At 39.4% G+C, this 17,473-nt stretch overlaps 1 long non-coding RNA gene across 2 annotated transcripts in view; it reads right to left on the reverse strand.

Moving 5' to 3' along the window:
- Positions 1–1,092: 1,092 nt before the first annotated feature.
- Positions 1,093–17,473, reverse strand: part of LOC104683917 — a 69,587-nt gene continuing 53,206 nt past the window's right edge. The window contains exon 6 of one of the 2 annotated variants that reach the window (XR_002043598.3): positions 1,093–8,553. This is a non-coding gene — a long non-coding RNA (uncharacterized LOC104683917). Of the gene's footprint in view, positions 8,554–8,584; positions 16,465–17,473 lie in introns of those variants that run through there. The other variant, XR_002043595.3, reaches the window with a different exon arrangement.

Below are 17,473 nucleotides of genomic sequence, written 5' to 3' on the forward strand. Positions count from 1 at the left end.
AGGATGTTGTCTTTCATTATTAACTTTGGCAGCATTTAAATTAAGTAATATCTTGACAGGGGAAAGGAAGGGAATGAAGGGCCCTGGGAATATTTTTTTTCTCCTGTTTAATTGTACTGCATTTGATGTGTTCCAAAAAACACTAAAAAAGCTACTCTTCAGAGACCAGAAAAAAGTTTATAAACCCCCACCAGTTGAGGTAGTTTGGCAGCACATAGAAGGATGGAGAATTATCATCTGTCCAGGGAAATCCACCCCCCACTCCTCCCAACCCTCTTTCAGCTGGTGCACGCAAGATGTTCCTGCTCACTTCATCTTCAAACATTTAAACACTTTGAGGACCACACACCTACAGTGCGTTATTTGCAGGGCTTTCTGAGCCGAAATCCAGCGTGTGTGTGTATCTGTGGGTGGGAATGACTGGATAATGTTACCCTGATAGTTGATGATAATATTTCTACCAATTGTTAAGCTTCCTAAGTCTCCACTTTGCAAATGCTTCAGCAGATCGGTTTCTGAAAAACCCAGCTCTCCTTGCCTAGGGAAAGGGACGAGTCAATAACGTGTTTGTGCAGATTATCTTGGAGGCTCTGATTTCCTCCAGAGGAAAAAAGTCTTCCTTACACAAATGCACCATTCTAAACACTTTGGGGGTCGCATGGTTCACTGCAGGATTGTGTCAGTACAGCCATAAAATAAGGCGGCCGTTCAAGCTGTCTCAGGCTGGCAGCGTAGCAGGTCCTGCAGAAACACAGATGTGCTGGGGCTGAGCTCATCAAAAGTGTCTGCCTGCTTGTGAGCTCTCTGCTTTGGGTCCAAATAGACTTTAGGAGAATGTGTGAGGGACAAAGGAGTATGTTCCATCAGTGTTTCAGGGGGAAAAAGCGTGGGAGGAGAGATAATTTTGTTGAGTCAAATTCCAAATTCCCTTCAGACCTGTAAAGTCAGCGGGAGTTGCTTCACTTTCATCTTAACATGTAAAGAGGGATGAAGTTAGAACAAAGGAAGGTGGAAAAAAATAAATACGTTGGTTTTTAATAAAGTGAGTTTAAGGAAGACCAAAAGAAGCAGCAATGTTCTCAGTGTAAGGACAAAGACAAAAGCAAATTACAATTCTGCATAACATACTTTTATCTCATAATACTTATTCAGATCCTGGATTCTGAGAAGTCCTCTGCTCATCTTTTTTCCATTTCTTCTGCTGTGGGGACCCTTCTGGGCTGTGCATGCCTCAGACAAAGCATAATATCTTCTGGGACTTGGTTAAAATACTGTTTAAGACCAACTTCAGGCCCAATTTTGGCATTACCACGCCTTTGCTTCATGTTTTCCATCAGTGCCTCCTCTTCATCCACTGCATTAAGGCAAATTCTTCTTTTATTCAAAGATGTTTACGAGTTAAATCCTCCACAACACTCTTCTCAGCTGTTTTTGTCCCCAAAAAATCAAACTTGACTGTACATGTCTCCCCCAAGCATGTGCAGTCTCAAAATTTTTTCAAACTCCACAAGCTAACAATTCCTTTTGGGGTAGGGATTCATTTACTACCACTCAAAATTCACCTTAATTATAAGACTGAGCACTTTTGCACCTCAAGTTCTGCATTAATTTTTTGTTTAGTCTTGAGGCAAGGAATATCTTTTTAGAGATCCATGGGAGGCAATTTATATATGTAAACCTGATTCTTAGAGTGTTTAAATCTGCCATAGAAGACAAAAATGCTGTGGGTTCATAATTCAAAATGAGTTGAAAAATCACAGTTTAGATATTTGTAGATTTCCTGGTACTAAAAGGTTCTGACTTTAATAAAACCATCCGGATTCTGTAAAATATACAGTAAAAGCTGTACTGCTCCCATCAAAATGTTAGGCTCCCATACTCTTATCCTGAGAGCTCCCAGGCTCTCTCTTTCTTCTGAAGAGCACTGAAGAAATAGATTATATGAAAAGTCTGTCTATGCCCAGGGAGAGAAAACCAGCACCAAGGCTAAGCTAAGCAATAGCAACGAATCACTTGTTTCATCTGGGAAGCAGAGAGCTCTAGTTTTGTTTATCTTTTGTGTGGACAAGTTCCCTGGTCTGGGTCCCTATCTTTTTTGAAAGCCCCATCCCCCATCAGTCCCCAGCTGACAGCCTCATTGTCCCCATGGCTGTCGTGGGAAGTCATGACAGATGGTTGCACCCCCGACCCTTTTAGAAGGTGCATGTTCATGTTATGCTCAGAGACATTTTTTTGATCAATAGCCATTTTGAACCTTTTCACTTGTGGAGACACAGAAATACATTTATGTTTATGATATATGTACGTATAAATAAGTGGCTGGAGAATTGTTAAGATGAGCAAAACTACTTCAAGAGGTTTAAGCATTCTGGAACCCAAATCAGTGACATCTCATGAGTAAATGTGGTCATTTGCAGGGTTTGCAGTATTTTTTTTCAATATTTTAGTCAAAGGAAGAGCAGCCAGAATACTTTCATTGTGGAGAGCACAGACACTTGAAATAACTAGGGTTTGATACTAGCCATATTGCACTTCACTTTTCCTCAGCACAGAATGCCAGCTTGTTTCTTCAAATTAAGACAATATGCTTACAGTGATGAACCTTATTGGCCATCTATCTTCCTTTTGTAATCTGGCTCTCATCAAGCTGAAATGAAGCCATTTCTTCTGACTGTGGCTGATTAAACACAGAGTAAACCTAGATCTCTGAGGAGGCTCTAATGATTCTCCACAGGCCTGGTGTCAGCCCAGCACCTGCAGCATTCAGCTTCCCCATTTCCATCATAAAATGAAGCATCTGTTACAGGGAAGTGTTATCTTTTTATCATCGATGGTATCTTTCTGTTTGAATTCACCTACCCCATTTGGTATAAATTACAGCCATTTCATATGTAATGAATGGTCACACAGGATGCACTCTGGTTATTGGGGGTTAAAAGGGCACAAAATCCTTTTACTAAACCTTTATTTAGCTTGGTGAAAGTTAAGACTACATGGCTTGTGTAAAACCTTCTTTCTTATAACAAACAGGAGGAAATACTTACCACAGCTTAATGCTGAAGCATTTTGATATTGCTTATCTAAATACTGGCCTTTGAGTTTTTTGGAAGCGATTCCTGGAGAAACATTATTAGTTGCAGGGAAGAGAAACAGAGAAACATGTTCATGCCAAGGACATTTCTGTCTCAGTAACTTGATTAACTATAAGCCTGAGATGTAAAAGTAGACAAGATTTGTTTGCTAGAAAGGGTAGTTGCCAGCTTAGAACCTGCTGCAAATCCCACAGAAGTCAATTGGCATATTTTCAATTATTTCAACAGCATTTGTTTGGATCAAGCCAAAGATCAGCTGGCTGTTTACTTTTTGTGTGGTCCACATGCTCCTCTATGTTTTACCTTCTCCAGTTTTCCATCTGAGCTAAAAGAGGAGAGGCAACTCCGTCTCAGAAACAATTTATTTTCCTCTGAGAGGGATTTGGGACACAACTTTGCCAAGCATTTTGCTGTTTCCAGCCTGCAACAGGGATAGTCTGGACAACTTCACATCTCAAAGAAGGAAAGAAAAACTTCCAAAGACGCTAACTCAGAAGTGAAACTTTGCTCACTGAAGTAGCAATATAATTGATGGTAAAAGCAGTTGTAAAACTGCTGAATAATTCCACCTATTAACATGTAGCTACAGGATATAGAGGTGGGGACAACAACTGCACAATGGCCTTCCTGGTCACATGGATCTGAAAGACGTTATAACATAGCAACCACTCTGATAACATCTAAAGATTGCAAATAAGAGATGCCTTGCTGTGTTTGATGTAAGTAGAGATAAGGTCTTCAGTGAGCCAAAGAGCAGCACAGAGAGACTAAACCAGCTTGCTCAGGTATTGGTATGAGACTATTTGAAATTTCAGCACCAGCTATTTCTTGGCAAATTCTTGGAGTGTTGAACCATTGAGGTATTACATAAATCTGGGACAGGAAAGGCAGTTACAATCCAAAAATTTCATTCCACTCATTGGCCTATGGCACACTCTGAACAGGATGTGCCACTACTGAGGGCACTGTGATCTACAGCCCGGCATAGCTCAGCAGCCACACAAAGTAGTGCTGTCAATGTTCTATTGAATTACAGATGTTGAACAATCAAAAAGGAAATTATGGTCACATAGCCACCGCCTCTCTGGTGGATCATTTGCCTAGGTGTTTTTCGTAGTAGTCTACAGGTGAAATAATTTTACAGCATAAAAGTAACTTAAAATAATGTACTTTATTGTCATGTTTAAAATTTCAACTACCTGTTATCTACAAAGCCAGGAATTGCTTAATGGGAGGGGGGAAATCATCCTTGTGAAAATAATGAAGAATGAACAATTTTGTACCAACATGCATTTTCATGATCGCTTTACTAACCTGAATTATATGGCGACTTTCTGCTGATCCACTTTGTAGCAAGCAAAATCATATTGTCCTACCACAAGAGCATGCTTGTTATTCAAAATGATTAGGACATGAGTCATCTTAGTATCAAAGTTGGCATTAGTGATATATGGGGCTGATGACTGATGAGTCCAATGAACGTTTGACTCATGTAGACTTAAAATATGCAGCTGAAATGCTCAGTTAATTCAGAAGAGACACAGCAGAGCTGTGATAGCATCTTGTAAAAGCAAGATCCAAGACAAGTAGAAATGCAGTAACACTGGTGATGAAAATAGCTGAGGTCTTTGGATTTCTCAGAACAGCTGAAAAATGGAAGAACTTTTTCATTAAAAATTTCAAAATTCCATTGTTTTCCCCTTGACAAGGTACAAAATGTAACAATTTTTTTTTTCTACTGTTTACATGATATTTTTGTAAGCACTTGAATTATTTTTGTTACCTGTCCATTTCCTTTCATTTTTCCTTTTTGTTGCTTTAGTTGAATAAGTGAATAATATCCAAAATTTCAGTTTGGTTTGGAAAAGCTATAACAGCAGAAAGAAAAATGAAACTAGTTTAACCACTTTAGAGAGTTTCAGTTTTCCTTTGTTCTCCTCTGTAACTTCTCCAGAATTAACAATTCATAAGAATTAGTCTGAAAATAGGAAAAATAAGGAGAAGAAGGATGAGGAGTGCAAAAGGAGGGAAAAAGAAAACTAAAGGAAAAAATCCAAACTACTGCTTATTCTTAGAGGGAAAAAAGAGGAAAAATTGGGAAATAGGTGTTTAATATTTGTTCCAAACAAAAGAAATAGGAAAATCTGAAAAGAAGCTTTTGTTTTAGTCTTTTCTTGTGAATGCCAACCATTTCCCTGTCAGCAACTGTGTAATTGACTCATACAGTGAACATGTGGCAACTATTTTCAGCTGTATTTAGCCAAGTCTGCTGCCGTGTTTCAGACATAATGAAAGCTTCCAATGCCCAATACTTGCTTTTCCAGCTTTACTATGGGATCTAACAAAAGCCATTGCACCTAACAGCCTTTCACTTAGTTTAAAAAGTAGCAATGTTTGCATCTAAATATGATTTAGGACAGTATCAAGGGATAAATCTGTGTCTGATACAGTTAATTTTGAAGGCCAGCTCTTGTAAGGACTTCCACTTGGTACCCCAGTGAAGGTGTCCCAAAATCAACTACCTTCAAAGCTGCTTCATGGAGTTGTAAAACTAATAAAAGTTTGTACTGCAGCGGCTGGACACCCTGAGGCAAACAAAGCAATCAGAGCCAGAAACTCCAGTTAGTGTTTTCTTCCTCCATGGGACAGGTCTGGGTGACGTGAGGGTGCTCCCCACCTTCGTGTTAGATCCAAATGTCACTGGAGTTAACAGGCTGTAAAGCAGTGGAGACCACAGCGAGCTGCTCATTTAACTGGGGACTGTAAAACTTAAAGGCCCTTGTTTCTACCTGACACCTCACAGAGAAATCTGGTTTGTAATGGGTCAAAAATAAACATTTAAGAATTGGGAGAATACATGTCTATCTCTGCAACAGTGGCAAACATCAAAGCATCTAATCACAAGCTTAATGGTAAAGGATTTGAAATCTCTGGAACCAGTCTTAGGTTTACAATTAGGCCTGTAGTACAGTGCTCCCTTAGAAAAAATGTGATGATTTCACTCCTCTTATTCTTTTTTAAAGCGATGCTCTTTTACATTTAAAATCTACGAGTGACACAACTATATTTGTGATCAAGTGTCTTCTTGCTGTAAGATTTTTTTCCTCACCGATTCAAATACTGTAATATATATAGCTCATATATAATGGTGTCTGTAGAGGCTTCATTAATGGACTGAGACCATTCACTACTTTATTCTAAGACATCAAATCATTCTGTAGTTTTTCTGGGTGGAAAAAATTACCCAAGCTAGAATGAAATATCAGAGGTGGACACCAAGTTACATGATTGTGAAGAACAATATGTGAAAAATGTTGTGATCATGGCAGATGAAGAAACTTTGAGATGAAATTGGTCTTTCACAGTAATATCTGTTCTGTTCATCAACAACAATGTATCTGGACAATGCACTAGTGTCATTGACTTTCACCATTTTAAAGGCCTTTAATACTGATTACTGCCAGCGAACAAAAGCTTTTCTTGTGAGGACTCTGAAAAGGTTGATTATATGTACATTACAGCTGAAAATGGATCAGACGAGTAGTAAGTTATGAAAGTACGAACACAAGAGAATAAAACCATTCACTGGGCTTGAATTACTTTAGTTTATCTTCTTAGGCTGAATTGTGGCTGTGGTCTTTTGCAACTCAAATAAAAAGCATAGATCAAGATGAGATAAAGATAACGGAGTATTGCCAGCATTAGGCAATAAAATCAGTAGCTGGAATGGAAGAAAACTTTGATAACTACACAGAAAAATTTTTAAAAGTGATAGTAATAGAGGCAAAAGTCCTCTGTAGCTACTGCAGTTGAGTTAATTGGGCACTGAGATGATAAGAAGATACAAACATCTGCTCTTGCATTTCTTCATGAAGACATTTGGAACTGAAATTATTCTGACCAGCTGAAGGGACTGTCACTGATGTTCCACTTAAACATGGTTTGAAAGCTTCTAAAAGTTGAGAGCTGTAACAACTTTCATATTCAGGCCCACACAGGATGGTAATAGAGATTCAATTTTTTTTCAAAATTATGTTTTACTCTGGGAAAAAAAGAAACAATTCTTTTCAAAAAAGCAGTTTGGTTCTTGAAAGAATTGTCCAAGGTGTTTTAAAATCATGTTTCTTTCCATGTCTTGCAAAGAAAATTAAGTTTTAATTACTTTATGCTTGTTTTAGCACGAAGGAGGCAACAAAGCCATCACTGGAAGAATTTGTCTTGGTAACAAGAGCTCACACCAGGAGGAACACAGCCTGGTCTCCAAGGTTGAGCAGAGTTTGCAGATTGAGCAGTCAGGAAAAAAAAAATCTCATAAATATCTTTCAAATATGCATTTTCACTCTAACAGTCACAATAAAAACCGTGGAAGCCCCATTGTTATTCCTGTGAAACAAGGCACACACTTTTTAAAACAAAGGATCCTAAATTAAATTTTAGCCACTGCATTAAAGGGTCATTTCCAAAAGATGAAAGTACATTCTGTGGCAGTGTAAAAGGATAATAGAGGGCAAAAAAGAATTACAACCCACTAGTATTGCGGAAAAAAGAGCATGAGTTGTGATATCCATGAAATGTTAGATTTTCCGCTATTCACAAGGCTCTGCATTCTTAATATCTGTAAAGAATGGTCATCTCACTTGCTAAAATATAACCCAAATGCTCAAGCCACAAGGCCAAAATACTCTAAAGTAGCCACTCCATCCAGCTGATTCTGTCATCTGGCACTTCTCCTGTAACATCAGCGGTGTAACCTTAGTCCCCAAAAATTGGAGGGCAAGTTATGCCATTGACCTCAGTCTGATCTGGCTCTAGGACAAGCAGCTGTGCAGCCCCTTGAGGCTATGAGCCATGGGGAAACTCCAGGGCTCTGGAAAACAGCCCCAGACGCCTCAGCTGAAGGGGACAATCAGAGGTATAGCCGCTCCCTGCAGCCGCCAGGAGCCTGAACTAGTGGGGCCAGGTTTTCAGAGAATCACATGATGGTTTGGGTTCAAAGGGACCTTAAAGATCATCTTCTTCCAACCCCTGTCATGGTCAGGGCACTTTCCATGAGACCAGCTTGCTCAAAGCCCAGTCCAACCTCTCCCTGAACGCCTCCAGGGACTTGTTCTACCCTTGCAGTAAAGATTTTCTTCCATATATCTAATCTAACCCTGTTGTCTTTCAGTTTAAAGCCATTCCCCCTTGTCCTGTCACTCCATGCTCGTGTCAAAAGTCCCTCTCAGCTCTCATGGAGTCCCTTTAGGCATCAAAAGGTGCTGTGAGGTCTCCTCAGAGCCTTCTCCTCTCCAGGCTGAACAACCCCAGCTCTCTCAACCTGTCTCCATAGCGGAGGTGTTCCAGCTCTTGGTTCATCTTCATGGCCTCCTCTGGACTCACTCCAAAAGGTCCCCATCCTTCTTATCCTGGGGGTCTCACAGCTGGATGCAGAACTCCTGGTGGAGTGTCACAAGAGTTCACCCTGGCACACAAAAATGGAGACATTCCAAATCAGCGCCCACCTGGTGACTCACTGGAAGGTGCTGGTGCAGCCCCATGTACGAACAACCAATGCTGGCCACTGGGTTTCTGGTGCTGATGTGTGCTACATTCATCATACTGAGAAATTCATGTGTCCACGTCCTTGGATGCATTGCTCAGACACCAATCCACCTTGCATTAAGTACTGGGGGACACGTGAGACCCCTCCATCAGCACGTGTCACATGCTCCAATGTGCACATCCATACACACTGCTGCGCGGACACTGCGTGCAACAGCTGTCTTCTCAGCCGCAGACAAAAACTTGCTAATTAATGTTTGTTAAAATTAATATTTTTTCCAGTCAGGATTAGTCACACTTGAAGCATCCTGAGCTTCCAGTAGGCTGTCTTAATTAAAGTTTTATCTGCCACTTAATGGAAGAATTATTACCAATTTTGATCACTCTGTTTTTCTTTTAGATAACAGCAGGGCTGTATCAGGCTTTGTGTCCCTGTATAAAAAGCAAAATTTCTTTCAGATTTCAAAGGCAGGCTGATTTATTTTGCAATATTCTACTGCATCCTGGGGTGTCTTGGATCCAATGCTCTCACCCCACATAGTGCAGAAACCACGCAAACAGGTGTTCCCACAAAAGGAAAGGACACTTTCCATGACAGATATTTTTGTGGAAAGCAATACCATTTGCACAGACTGCTTCAGACAATTTCAACAGCAAAAAGCCATCAAAGTACTGCTTTTAGTGACAACTGAAGGTTCTTTCTTTTTTTTAATCAAATAATAATTCAGTAACACTGATTTCCCTAATGTATGGTCTATTGCCCTTATACAAGTCTGGAATAATAGCACCGTCAAGAATGGAATTCAATCTGGAGTCATTAAGGAGCAGCTGAGATCCAAATTCCCCAATCAGTAACATTTTGTTCCAGATTGCAAAACTTCTTATTAGAACACAAACACTCTTTTTACAAGAAGAGTTTATATGAGTTGTTAGTGATGTCTTCACAGAGAGAGATGGAGAATTTATTTGTACGTCACAAAGAACCTCTTCCTCTCTTTAAAAGCACCAGTTGTTTTAATTTAAACTATTATCAAAAGTTTCTTGCCCCAAGTCTGGTTTTGGATGTACAACTGTACAGCATCTCTTTATCAGTGTAGGAATTCAATGGCATAAAGACCATGCACTGGAGTGAGACAGATCCTTATATTGCTTCCCTCAAGTTGCTAGAATTAATCCAGATTTACACGCCACTCATCCGTAAGGGATGGTTAGTGCCTAATTCTTTCCTCATAACCATGGAGTCAATCCCAGCTGCAGGGAAGACAGGATGCTCTACATATTTTAATTGAAAAGAATGGATTGGTAAACCAAAATTCTCCCTTTTTCAATCACAGATTCAGAGCTGGATCGAGTGACAATATGTCCTAGAAACTGCAGCGTCACCAGCATAGTGGCCTAAGTAAGGGATGCTTTGGTGGCACTTCTAAGCATTTCTTTTTCTCTTAAAAAAAAAAAATAGCAGCCAATCTTCCTCTTGTGCCAGACTGATGTCAGGAAACACAGAAATCTACAGAATTCTCTTTAAAGTATTTTGGCAGCATGCAGCAGAGCTTAAATAGGATCAGCTCTTTCCTGACAGGTCACAGTATGCTGACTAAGTTTAGTTACACTTTATGATTTCAAAGGCTTCTCCCCTAAAGATACTCCCCTCTCTCCTCTGTTGTTTTTTTAACAGAGCAATGATCAAAGTGCTTTTCAAAATGCTATTCATGACTACTTTGAGCTAAAAAATGAAACCTAAAGTGATTCCAAGCAGCATTTCATTTTAATTTAAGTGTTGCATAAATTTTGCACGACTGCTCAGCTTCCTCCATTCAACCACTACAGAAAATAAAGAGTTATTTAAAATACGTGGGATATGTGAATAGTTTATTAGTGTGAAATTATACCATGTACAAGCCAAAAGCTGAAGACATGCCCAAGAGCTTTAAAATGCCCAAGAACTTTAAACCAACACAAGGGTGCTGGGTACCATGAAGAATCAAGGCAACAAGATACAAGTGAAACAAAGTCATCACCTTTGATTTAATTGCTATCATTTTATTCAAGCTGTGAGTTATATGGAACAAAGTTTAAGAAATTGGAGAGCTTTATTGTAACTGAAAGGGAGCAAGAGGAATATTTCTGCCACTCGCACAAAGTATCTCAAGCAAGTAACGTGAAATGTAGCCTTGAGCAGGACTTAGCAGAGATGAAAAGCACTTTAGTCTCCACAGCAAGTTTATATTTTTATGGCGTTATCTAAAATACCCACTCCATGCAAACTCCATACTTACCTTGGGAGGAAAAGCCAAGCTCTTTCTGCCAGGATTTAAGCATACTGTTCCTGGGAAGTGTATGTTTTCCATGCTCAGACTGCCAAACCTCCTGCACCAGCACTCATTACATGGTCCAGTGAGACTTAAGGGCAATCTACTTTCCCCAAAAAACAGACCTTTTGCTCATTTCGCCATTTTTTCTGAAATATAGGGCTTCTCCAGGGGACCGACTTCATCCTCTAAGTAGGTAGTATATAATGACAAAATATTCTAGGCACAGTGTCTGCAAAGGTACACCCACCCCATGTGAAAGGCTGTTACCAAAAAACATTGCCATCTCTCTGCTATCCTTGGAAAAAAGTGAAGGGGAAAAACACATTAAGTGTTAGAGTATAGAAGAGGGAGCCACTGGCATTTGTGCTGTTGATTCTCCCCAGTTTGAGGGCCAAGAAATTAATGCATTCATCTTGTCTTGAACGCCGGCCTTCCCTCATGTTATTCATACAACTTAACTCTGGCTGCCTCCTCCTCATCCCTCCTGCTTTGCCTCATGCTTCTCAAAAGGCATTTCTCTGCACGGCACATCAGAAACTAAAAATCTAAGTTGCTATCTTACTTCCAAACCAAGCTGTTGTCAGCATTAAACCTACACAATGCATTACAATATAATCCATTTACAGGGTTTCTTATCATGCAAATAACTCAAGGTGCCTCACAATAAAATAAAAAGGAGGAGAGGAATAAACCTCAGCCATTGGAACACACAAAAAGGAAACCTTGAAATTTACTTTTGAACACACTAATGGCTCTTTTCTCCCAGTGAGGCATGAAGAGGGACAGGGTGGAGGATTTGACCAAGGAATTCCTATTAGCATTTGATGGGACTTAAACGCGCAAATCCACCCCAAGATTACTGGGAGACTGGACTCCTTAAAAGGAGAAACTTCCTTCATATCTTGAAGAGAGGAGACTCATAAAGACACAAATGTTAGAGGAAACCTTGGTCACCAAAAGATCATCTTGTTGGCCTCTTAAGAGGAGTAAGATCTGAATTATCTGATTCAGGGCACAAACCTTGAAAGTTCCCTATAACAAAGCAGCAGAAATAGTGTTTAAAAGTGAGTGTTCATCTTTGGAGCATTCAGGAAGGAAATAAGGAGGACTGGAGCACCTCAACCATTAGGAGATAATGGAAAGCATAGAATTCAGTGTAGAATGGAACGCCTGTGGATATCCTGGCAGAGTTGAACAATTCTTTCTGCTCCCAAAAAAAAAAATCTTCCACAACCCTAATATATCCAGCATCCAAAGTTTGCTGTATTTTTTTAATTAGTGGGCATTAACACAGCATCAGAACCATCGTTCAGCTAACATCCATCTATCACATTCTAATTTTACTGAGGAATGTATAAGCTATTTCCAAATCTATACAAGCAGCCATTTTAGAATATTTTTATTATGCACCAATATTTGCTCTACTCCTGCAGCTCTTTGCAGCCAGCCTTGCCTACAAGCTGGGTTAAATCTACAGACAAATTAACAGAAATTTAAATTGCAATTTTACTTTTTTAACACCATTCCCTTTCTTTCAAGGTCAAAATAGCCATGGTTTCTGTGTTGCTGAACATTGGCTCTACTCAGACTTGAGTGATCTTTTTCTTCAGGATTTCCATTTCTACATTCATTCCCACAGATTTAAATCCAGAGTAATACTTAAATAGTGAATGATTTTCCACATCTCTAAATGCTATCAGATATTTTCCTATGGCCCAGGCTAAGCAATAATGAACTCCTAATGTTACTTTAAGAAATAAAAGGCTAAAGTAAAAATGCAATTTAAATTGGAAAGCACTGTGTTGTTTGACTTCTCCTCCTTCAAAGTAAAAAGGCCAATTTACTTGCCATTTGAAGAGGATGAAAGCCTTTGTAAGACATTATTTCCCCTTCATCTATCATATATTGCTGGACATGTATGGCACCCATGGTTTGTGAGAGCCCTTCCTGGGGGATCATAGCTAATTTCAGAAGACACAGAGGGATATGTATCATCTGCCTTTCCAAGATCAGAATCAGGTCTGCCTTGGTAAGCTACGCTTTAGCTTGGAGAGAGTTTTTATGGCTGAGTTATAAAAACCCTGGAAACAGGGGAGTTTATGACAGAACCACTGACAGACCCTTAACTATGGCAGTATTCATGGTTACCACTACAAGACAGGCATTATGTTGGAGGGCAGTAAAGTTAAACCTGCCCATAGGGCATTCCCAAATGTTAACTGCTGGTGCATATAGTAAAATTTTTAGCACAGGTGCACTCTCCAAATAAACTTGACTTCCAGAAACCCCCTTTAAAAAAAAAAATAGAAAGAAAAAAAAGGTTTTCATCTGTGCCACTGGAAACATTTCTATAGTTGTGAACAACTACATTTGATTAAAATCTGTCAGATTTATCTTCTTAGCAGGAGGGAAGAAATATGTGTTTCCCTCCGAAAGGAAATCAATGTGTCCTTATGACAGATGCAGAGTGAAAACAGGGATGGTGTCTCTTCAAAAGGGGAGGGAGGAAGAACAGGTGACCCACTGGATGTGACCATTAGCTGCTGGCATAATCATTGTGAGGAAATGCCCTATTCAGATCCTATATTCTGCATTTATAGGACTGGTTTATAGTCACTGACCCAACAGTTATTACTCAGACTCTGAAGGCACAACATCTTCAGTGCTGAGGCACTGTGATTTTTTGTCCTCTTCCTGTTTCTTAATTATCACACCTTAATGAAATCTCATGAAATTAGATTCTCATGACTTTTCCTTTACTCTTATTACTACTGCTAGAGATTAACCAGTTTCTTTAAAACAGCAGAATAAAAGCAAATTAATTTTACTCTAAATAACACAGGATTTTGTATTTTGGCATGCTGGTTGATATAGTGGCCAAAACAAATATTCTCATTGAGACAATGTATTACTGAAATTGAAAAAAAGTATTAACTGAAAGAGTGAAATGGAGCTTGATTAAAAGGAGTGACTTAACGCCCTTATCAGACTATCTGACCTTAACAAATGCATTATCAGCTTGGATCATGACATCATCCAGAGTTACCAAACAAAATGGTTTAAAGAAAAATCTAGTTATAAATATGCTACCCCTATGCTGGAAAGCTTAGAAGCTAAAGAGAGGACATGGAAGAAATAAGTAATGATTGCACCTCTGAGCAACTGCACTGCAGGAAGATGAAACAACTTGCTCAGTAAGACAGATTTTTGGCAGAGAAGGAGTACAACCTGTATATCCCAAATGCCAGATCATAGTCTTAAGTAGAAAAACACATTCTCCTTTTGAAATTATTTTAAATTTAACCAAGCAAAACCACCACAGCTTTTAATGCCAAGTGATATTCAGAACCATTCCTTGCTCTGCACAAAGTCCTTTTAGCAAGGTTCTGCCAAAGGAATCAGTAACTTCATGTGCATCTCCAGCAAGGGCACACAGATTTTTAGACAGGCTTTGAGAAGGTTTCAATGCTTTAAACTGAGTTGATGTAAATGTGATGGTTACAAGAGTAAATACTCAGTTTTCAGAGTGGGGGAAGTTACTGAGCAGGGCCCCCCAGGAGTCTGTCACCAACTATGCTGATCAAATACGTGTAAGTGATAGAGAATTATCCAACACTATCCAAGCTAAAATATCTCACCATACTAAGTGCCAGAGTACTAGAAAAACAGGAGAAATTCAATATCACTGGGGGGAGAGTAATAAAAGTGCAATACAGACACACACAGAGGCTGTAGATGCACCTGTGCCAGAAAGATCTCAGTGATTGTGAATAATTCACTGTAAAGCATCTATTCAGTGCCTCGCACAAGGGAAAATAAGATAGAAGAATATGAATAGAGAATGAAAATGTAGAAAATATCCTCATGCCATGTATAAATCCACAGTAGTTCTGGTCACTCTGACTCAAAAGAGATGCAGAAAATTATAACACCTTCCTGCTTCTTTTAAGTAAAGGATATCTGAAAAAGAAAAAGAGAACACAATGTCTGACCTATAAAATCTGGAATAGAGAAGGTAAGTAGGGAATGATTATTCACTCTTTTTCATAATATGATATAGGGCACCTGCTACAAGGAAGTATTTTTCTCCTCAGTGTGAATTCAATGATGGAACTCATTTTCAAAAATCTTGGAGACAACAAAAGAATATATGGATTTTAAAAACCATGAAACTTCACTGAGTAATATTAAGCATCAGCTTTGGATGTCTTTTAACTGCTGATTTTGAAATCAGGAAGGTACAGAGTTGTCTTTCCAATAATCTTTCCCTAATCTGTCACAGACTATGGCTAGGTCAGGTTTTACTTTAGTTTGACACAAATTGCAGTTAATAGTATCATGAACTTTATTATGAAATTTTCATATAGTACATAAAATTGTGCTAATAAAATCTGTAGATGACAGGAAGAATTATTATTTCAGCAAGCAGTGGGAGAGGATGAGGTTCTGGTTCAGGGCGGTCTGCTATGCTGTATTTACTGCAATATAGCTAAACATCAAAAATCAGGGAACAAGGCTACTTTTATAGATTGGGAAACTGTCTCAAAACATTTGAACCTGAAGTATTTAATCTCCACCTCTACTCAGCATAACGAGGCCAAAACTATCTGGAGTCCAGAGCTAGAATGAAAAAAAAAAAGAGAGATTCAAGTAGAAACAAGGAAATTATCTGCTCTGACAAAAACTGGTAATTCAAATCATTTGACAGCTGGGCCTGACTTTACTTTCAAAAGGGAGCCATAACAAAGTAAGACCCTAGGAGAACAAAATAATCTAGGTGCTAGAAACAAGCACTGCTGTGCAACATGTAAACTCAAATTCTTCAGTTGAACAAAAAAGGAGGAAGAGGACTTGATTTCTCAGCAATAGGACCTGTGTGTAGGGAGAATATCGGATAACATGGGGCTTTTGACCTTGCTGCCAACAATATGACAAGGTGCAAAAATGGAAACAGGGATTACAGAAACTCAGCTTTGAAGTAAGATGCAGTTTCCCAGTACTGCAAACTGCTAAACTTTGAGACCATTTGGCTTGGACAACATGGAATTTATCTTCTTCATCGTCTGACTTGGAACATCCAGCCATTTATACACCCTCCTGCTTGAGAGGATATGGAGAAAGGAGGAGGATCCTTATGCAAGTGAGAGAAATACAAATGCTCAACATCTATAAACCAGAGCCTTTCTCTTACCACTCTGAGAATCTGGAGCTTTGCCTTGTCCCCTTTTATTAACCTTGTAGTCCAACATTAGGAAAATATTTATGCTTCAGTGTCCCAAGCATTAGACAGGTACTTGCAATGTCAAGAATAATTCTCACACCTTGATGTGTAACTCAGCTTCTGGTCTTGCTTTAGTGCAGTATTTTTTTCCCTTGGCTACATCCAGGGTTTTGCAATGCTGGATATGAAATGCTGAAGAGGTGATCAAAGTCTGGGGGGGCAATGAAGAGGTCTCACCAGTGATAGGTGGTGTCTGTTCTTGTCATATTCAGGATTGCGCTGATCACCAGTTTCAGATCTGAGAAGGAAATTAGGCCAGATCAGATTATCAGGGACAGTGAGGGGATTCTTACTGTGCTGGAATACCCAGATATATTTCAGCCAGTTTCTCTGGACTTTAGTATTACCTTGCTACGACCCATTCTGTGCTGACACTTAATATTTGAGGAACAAGAAAGGGCAGACCAGAGGGGGAAAAATGTACAGAGTTTTAAATAGGTTGCAATCTCTGGTCTTATCATAGGTAATTTGTAGTATTTAATAGCCCTGATATACTGGAGGTCACATGAAATCATTTAGAAGTCCTGTCTGGATTCAATTTCTAAGAATGTATTAATCTCTGCCTGGCACGGGAAAGATAATGGCATTTCCTTCAGTAGAGCCTCGGTCGGTGCCAAGAGCAGGAGCCCGACTGTCATCGAATCAGCCAGTGAAAACAAGAGGGGCATTTGGTTGTTTATTTATTGAGTCATTCCAACTTGATATTGGCTTTATGCCACTGCATATAAGTTCAGAGATAAAAAGTTATTCCTAACAATAGCAGGACAATCCATTTCTCCCCATCTCAGTACAGAAATCCAGTGCTAAACTAAATCCAACCCCAGATATGCAGGTAACCTGAATCTCGACTTTCACAAGGGAGAAAAGGTTCAGGAGACAAGTTGGGACAAATCCAGTGAAGGGTCATAAAGGCGCAATGAGCCAGATCCCTGCATAAACCTTTTGCTGTCTTTCAACAGCCCAGTGCAGATCTGAACTTGGAAAGGTCCAAAGGAAACTATTTAAACCCAGGTCTCAGAATGCAAAGTGAGCTGGTGGGATTGCTGGGGAGCCTGAAGTGGCATTTTTTTATAGAGCAAACAATATAAAGTAAATAAAGGAGAATGACAGCCCTCTGTGTACTCTAAAAGAAGACTAAAAGCCCCACTGGTGTGTGCTGCTTGTCAGAGGATACAGGCACAAAATGCAAGCATGTTAAAAGCCTCTAGCCTGGAAAAACCTTTTTTTTTTCCTTCTTCTTTAAAGTA

The sequence above is a fragment of the Corvus cornix genome, chromosome 10 (genome assembly GCF_000738735.6).
Source record: "Corvus cornix cornix isolate S_Up_H32 chromosome 10, ASM73873v5, whole genome shotgun sequence".
Taxonomy (NCBI): Eukaryota; Metazoa; Chordata; class Aves; order Passeriformes; family Corvidae; genus Corvus; species Corvus cornix.